The sequence below is a fragment of the Balaenoptera physalus genome (assembly GCF_965194825.1).
Source record: "Balaenoptera physalus genome assembly, contig: HAP1_SCAFFOLD_595, whole genome shotgun sequence".
Lineage (NCBI taxonomy): Eukaryota > Metazoa > Chordata > Mammalia > Artiodactyla > Balaenopteridae > Balaenoptera > Balaenoptera physalus.
Window position 1 is genome coordinate 398,912 of NW_028126147.1, and position 6,559 is coordinate 405,470.

The 6,559-nt window shown below is 38.0% G+C and overlaps 1 long non-coding RNA gene across 1 annotated transcript; it reads right to left on the minus strand.

Annotated features, from left to right (window-relative positions):
• Window positions 1–227: 227 nt before the first annotated feature.
• LOC309653556 lies at window positions 228–5,706 on the minus strand. Its single transcript, XR_014259249.1, has 3 exons — window positions 4,882–5,706; window positions 2,680–2,750; window positions 228–764 (listed from the first exon to the last, which is right to left on the minus strand). It is a non-coding gene; the product is annotated as an uncharacterized lncRNA (long non-coding RNA).
• Window positions 5,707–6,559: the final 853 nt, after the last annotated feature.

The following is a 6,559-nucleotide window of genomic DNA, read 5'->3' on the forward strand; positions in this document are numbered from 1 at the left end:
ATCGAAGGAAAGAGAAGAAAACCATGAGACTTGAATCCTACCTAGAGTTTTCAGACTTTCTGAGGTGATGAAATGTTCTGGTATTAGTGCCGATGGTTGCACAATTTTGTGAATAGACTATAAAGCACTAAATTCTACACTTTTCAAAGGGTGAATTTTATTGTATGTGAATTATGTCTCAACTTAAAAAATGGTGATTAATAAATGTGTTTTTTAAATAATATGGGAAACATTATCATGAGTTTTATTTGCTTCCTGTCATACTAAGCTCTGTGTATATGAAAAAAGACACCCCCCCAAATGAGAACAGACACTATTTACTCAGAACTTGTCTATAGAGCACGGGAGTCAGCCACCACCACTCACATCAGGCTGAGACTCAGGCACACATAAGAGTGGGGACACTTTCTGGTGGCAAAAAAAGGAAGGCATGTCCTGCCCAGAGCTTGTGATGGGGGAGGCTGGAGACAAGCTGATAGGAAGAGGGGCGTCCTAAGTGATTACTTAGGGGAATATATTTGGCTTTCCCCGCATTTGGTTCTACATGGAAAAGACTGAAAATGACGAAGCTGTGAGTCACTGGCCAAGTCCTGACCCTTGGGGCCTATTGTTGCAGAGGTTGAAGTCTGGTTTTCCAGATTGGTTGTTGCAGGGTGTGGGGCAGGGCCTTGTGGCTGGAGGGAGACGTTGCCAGACTTCCAGGAGGATTTAGAAAATTCTGCATCCCAAAACCATCCTTCATCATCTTCAATCAATCAGATCCTCTGTGGATAGATAAACTTGAATCAATGTTTTCAAAATTAACTGCAAACAGAATTGGAAATGACTAATGTACAATATAATGACATATTAAAAGGCAAATATCAATAGAAGAATCTAACACACACACACACACATACGATAAAAAAACTATCAGCTAAAAGAGAATCCTCTCCCCAAAGCCCAAATTTATACATCTGGAAATTAAAAAAAAAAAAAAAAACTTTAGATAATTTGGGAGTTGGAATGGAAATAGAAGCTTTAAAATAATTATAATTGAAGGACAATCATACAAGGGTACTACATATCAACCCATGGGATTTAGCCAAAGTAGTAACCAAAGAAAAATTTATAACCATAAATAAACATGCACGATCATAAGAAAGAATGAAAATAAATGAAGTTAGCTTTCAGTTCAAGATGCTAGATTAAAGACCGATATAATAAACCTAAGAAATAAAGGAATGGATAAGATTAAAAGCAGAAAATAATAAAATAGAAAAAACCTTATTTGCTAAATCTAAATTAAAAAGACCAACACAAAAGACAAAACTTTGGCAAATACGGTTTAAAATAAAAAGAACAAAATTAAAATATGTTAAAAAAATTAAAAGGAATAGATGCCTACACAGGAGTTTTTTTAACTATAAAAAGATAGGCACAAAAAAATCTAAAAACCCACATGAAATGGGCAATTTTCTAGGAAAATATAAATTCTCCAAATGGGCAAAAAAAAAAAAAAAAAAAAGGTAGAAACTCTGAACAAACTAATCAATAGTCATGAAAAACCTTAAATTAGAGTGAAAGATTTCTCCTCCAAAGAGGCTACAGGCAGAAAGAGTTTCCTGAAGGAACTGTTCCAAGCCTTCATAGAACAGATTATTCACATCCTAAACACACTGTTGAAGAAAATAGAAACAAATGGGAGGCACTCATTTTACAAAACTAGCACGATCCTATATCAAAACCAGAAAAGGATAGCACAAGAAAAGACAACTATGGCCTAGTCCCACATGAACTCAGATGCAGAAATCCCACATTTAAAAAAAAAATGCGTAAACTTAAAGCAGCAGGAAATTAAACATTAAATCAATAGGTTTTATTTCATGAATTGCAGAACAGTAAAAGTGAGGAAATCTAACACAGTTCATTATATTAACAAGTGAGAGGAGAAAAAAATATAATTTCAATAGATACAGAAAAAACACTGGTAAAATCCAATGCATTTTTTTAGATATAATTCACATACTATAAAATTCACCATTTGAATGAACAATTCAGTGGTTTTAGTAGATTCACAAAGTTATGCAACCATAACCACTATCTAATTCCAGAACATTTTCATCACCTCAAAAAGAAACCCCATTAGCGGTCATTCCCCAATCTCTCCTCTCCAGACCATTGTCTGGCAACCACTAATCTACTTTTTGTCTCTATGGATTTGCCTGTTCTTGTTATTCAAATATGAACACATTGCATCCAGCTTCGTTTACTTAGCATTAGTGTTTTCAAGGTTCATCCATGTTGTATCATGTATCAGTACTTCATTCCTTTTCATGGCTGAATAATATACCACTGTATGGATATACCACTTTTATTTATCCATTTGTCTGTTGATGGACATGTGGGTTGTTTCCACTTAGCTATTATGGATAATGCTGTTATGAACATTTATGTGCAAGTCTTTGTATAAGCGTATGCTTTCAATTCTCTTGGCCTTATATCTACAAATGGAACAGTTTAATTCACATTTATGATTACAATGATTAGAAAACCAGATATAAAGTATACATCAAATATCATATTTGATGAGACATTAGATGCAATCCAATTAATTTTAGTCTAATCTACAAGGCTTTAATTTTTCGTATAAATAGAACGTAAGAGGTTGCACAACAGCACATGTTTATCGAAACTCACAGAAATGAAGTTCTGCATCCTGTCTATGCCAGTGGTTACAAGAAAGAGTGCACATGCAAAAACTCATAGAACTATAAAACAAAAGAAGTGAATTTTATTGTAAATTAAAAAAAAATTTTAAATAGCAGCAGAAAAACTTTCATATAACCGTCAGCTAAAAAGAGTCAATTTTGCTGTATATAAATTATACCTCAATATCCCTAGCCATTAAAAAAAGAAAAGATTCTAATTTTAAAAGAATGATCATAATATAATTTGTCTAAAGAATAAGGGTGTAGGGACTTCCCTGGTGGCGCAGTGGTTAAGAGTACGCCTGCTAATGCAGGGCACACAGGCTCGAGCCCTGGTCCGGGAAGATCCCACAAGCCACGGAGCAGCTAAGCCTGTGCACCACAGCTACAGAGCCTGCGCTCTACAGCCCGCGAGCCACAGCTACTGAGCCCACATGCCACAGCTAGTGAGGCCCGTGCACCTAGAGCCCGTGCTCCGCAACGAAGAGTAGCCCCCACTCGCCGCAACTAGAGAAAGCCTGCGCGCAGCAACGAAGACCCAACGCAGCCAAAATTAATTAATTAATTAATTAATTTAAAAAAGAAAGAATAAGGGTGTAAATTTCATTAGTGGTATGAAAATTACCTGTGATATAATTTTTAAAGTAGGCTGTAAGACATATATGTACTTATATGTCTATATCTTATCTCTGCATATTGGGATTATAGAGCTTTTTTCTCTTTGCTTATCTGTATTTTTTCCTACAATGAATACATATAATTTTGTAATAAATAATCATTTTTTTCAGTGTTGGGTGGATGGGCACTGACCCGACGGTAGAGACTCAGGATAGCATCTCCTCTCACCTTGGCCCTGCTGCCCGAGCCCAGACTCCAAGGGGGAGCCTTGGCAGCAGCCCAAGGGTGTGGAGGAGGTGGGGGTTCCTGTGGTACCAAAGAAGGAAAAGTGGTTATAGGGTCCTGAAAGCAATGTGTCGCTGAGTATGTGATCACTGGGTCACCACAGGCATGTGCGAGAGAGTTTGCCAAAATGAATATAGCTCTTAGGAGGCCCCACCAGGCACTGTCAAAGATTACCTTCCCAGCAGACTAGAAAGCAATCTCTGCCAGCAAATTGGTCGCTGTCAAATTATTTATAGGAGATTGGTTCACATACTCAAAGTGATATGAATACTTCTAATTATATCCAAATATGACAAACGTCAGTACAAGTTATTCTGAGGGTTCATGCTGCCGAATGTCTTGCTCTAACAAAGAGGAGGTAGCTGCAGCATCAGCACATCAGCCCCTATATAAGCACGAAGGAGCCCTCCTGCTTCGTCTCCACCAAGAACCCAGAGGTAAGTGATGGGGGCCTTGGGACCTGAAGGACTCCGGGGGCAGAAACAGCTTACCCCGTGGCCCATCTCTGAGCATGAGACTGTTCCTCCCAACTTTGACTTTTATTTTCATACAGCCAAGTTTCAGACCAGGGAAATACTTTAATTCTGTAACTACCTTACTGGAATTTCAGAGCTTCACTAATAAGAAACTTGTTGTTTTATAGTGTTAGACGCTTCTGAACCTGCATCTTCATTTGGAAGCCAGAGGTAAGACTCTGCTTTATTCATTCATTGATGACAGAGGGAATTCATTTAGGCTAACGAAGCTGGGGGCAGCTCTTCACTGTACACCATTTCCATATTTTTGCAGTTATGTAAATAGATTGTGCTTCTAAACGTCTGCTTATAAATGCTGGGAAATCATTTTTTCAGAATGTCTTATTCTCAGAGACCACCCTCACCTGAGTTCCAGGATTAAAGGACCATTTAGGAAAGAATGAATTTTGACAGTGAGTTCTCAGCTGCACTTAGAACTGTCCAGGGCCAACCTCCCCCTCCTGACAAGCATTGAATACTTATACATTTTACCAATAATTTTTAAATACCCAGAAAAATTCTTAATCTAAAAATGTAAACAAAAACAAACATCTTGTTAAAACCATAGTATTTTAGCTACCTTTTCATGATTCACTGTAGTTTTTAGAAAGGTTTGTTATTGTTCGTTTAAAAAATCACAAGTATTACACCCACAGAGGGCTAAATATCATACCTAATTTAGAAGAGATCCTGGCCCTCCCCCCAAGTAATTCACTGCCTGAGAGCAAAGGGAAGACCCAACCGAAGTAACACACCAACACTGAGAGACATACCTATCGACGGAGGACAATGGCTCACATACATGCGATGAACTCTTAAATTTTTGTCTCTTTTCTTTTTCTGGACGGAAAGAAAAGAAGCCTGTGGAATTTCTGTGGGATGAAGAAACTTCTTCGTGCTGAAGCTCTCATTTCTCTGTGGTTAGATCTGTTAACTGACAGTTGAAATCTCTCATGCCAAAAGGAGAATGTTAAAAGAGATTTTGGAATTAAGGCAATGCTAAGTCTCTTGGTAACAAGCCAAATGACAAAAAAAAACAAAAAACCTAGAATGATAAGAATTTATTATGGGTTTTTTTAATGACCCACCAAGAGATATAACACCAAATATTAACATTAAGTAGACATTAAAAATAATTATTTGGCTTGTGAGAGAAAAAATGGCCATCTAAAAGGCAAAGATGTTTTCGATAGCTTGGAAGATATCAATCTCCATTTGCACAAAACAAACCTTCCCTCCTAACTCTATGACTGTCCTAGCAAATGGCAGATGCAAACATTATGCAGAAGGAAAAGTGGGGATTAAAGAATGACAGTTGCTATAAAACAATCCATCAACAACAGTCTTAGCTATAGATATTGTTACAGTTTAGAGAATAAAACATGCAAGGATTCCGTTCTCACTCAGTTGTAGATGCCCTAGCCCTGAAGATCAAGATACACCATCTGGGAAGGAAATTTTCAAAGCCCTAAAAATGAAGCCTCAAACTGCAGTCTCATGCCAAACCAGCCCTGTGCTAGGGTTACTGTATGAGAACACTGGTCAGCAACAGCTTGGAAGAATAGTTACAGCCAAGGCAGGCGATGGAGCCTCAACATTTCTTTCATTTCAAATCCTAGCTCACATGCATAACTTCCGGGTTCTATTTCTCCTCTCCTTCATTTTTTCCCCAAGGCAAAATTCTCTCTAAATAAATCGCAGCCATGAGTGCGAGTTTGGACGGTGAGATGGCTGCTTTTGGCGAAGCTGCTCCCTACCTTCGAAAATCGGAAAAGGAGCGGATTGAAGCCCAAAACAGGCCCTTCAATGCTAAATCATCAGTCTTTGTGGCGGAGCCCAAGGAATCCTATGTGAAGAGCATCATACAAAGCAAAGAAGGAGGGAAAGTAACTGTAAAGACAGAACATGGAGCAGTAAGTAAAAACATAAGGAGAAAATACTCCCTGCTTTATTCCTCCACCTCCTCGCTTCAAGTTGAAGCCTTCGTTGCTCAGAATCTCTAAGCCTACTGCCAATACAGACACCCTTCTGGTCCATTAACAGACATCAGATTTGGAAGGTAGAAGAAATTCTCAGCAGTAACCTCATTTCTCCCTTTCCCAACTACCCAAAGGACTTTAAAGCCACTAGGCTTGGCCTCCAGCATTTCCCTTCAATTTCTCACTTCCCAGTCTAAATCCCCAAACTTGGGAGAAACAAAAACTAGCTTCTCCTATCAAAACAATTACTATCTACTTAGATAAACAATGTATTAATATCCCCATTACTGTCCCCCAAATTGAAGTTTCTTGTAATAAATGGCCAGGAAAATGAAAAATTAAACCCATTTAAGTAAACTGATAAATAAACCTGGGACAAGGAAATGTGGGAGGAAAAAAGTACTTTTTAAAGAGTAGTACGTATTCTAGCTCATCAGAGGAAACAGATTTTCTTAACCATCAAACGCTAAGA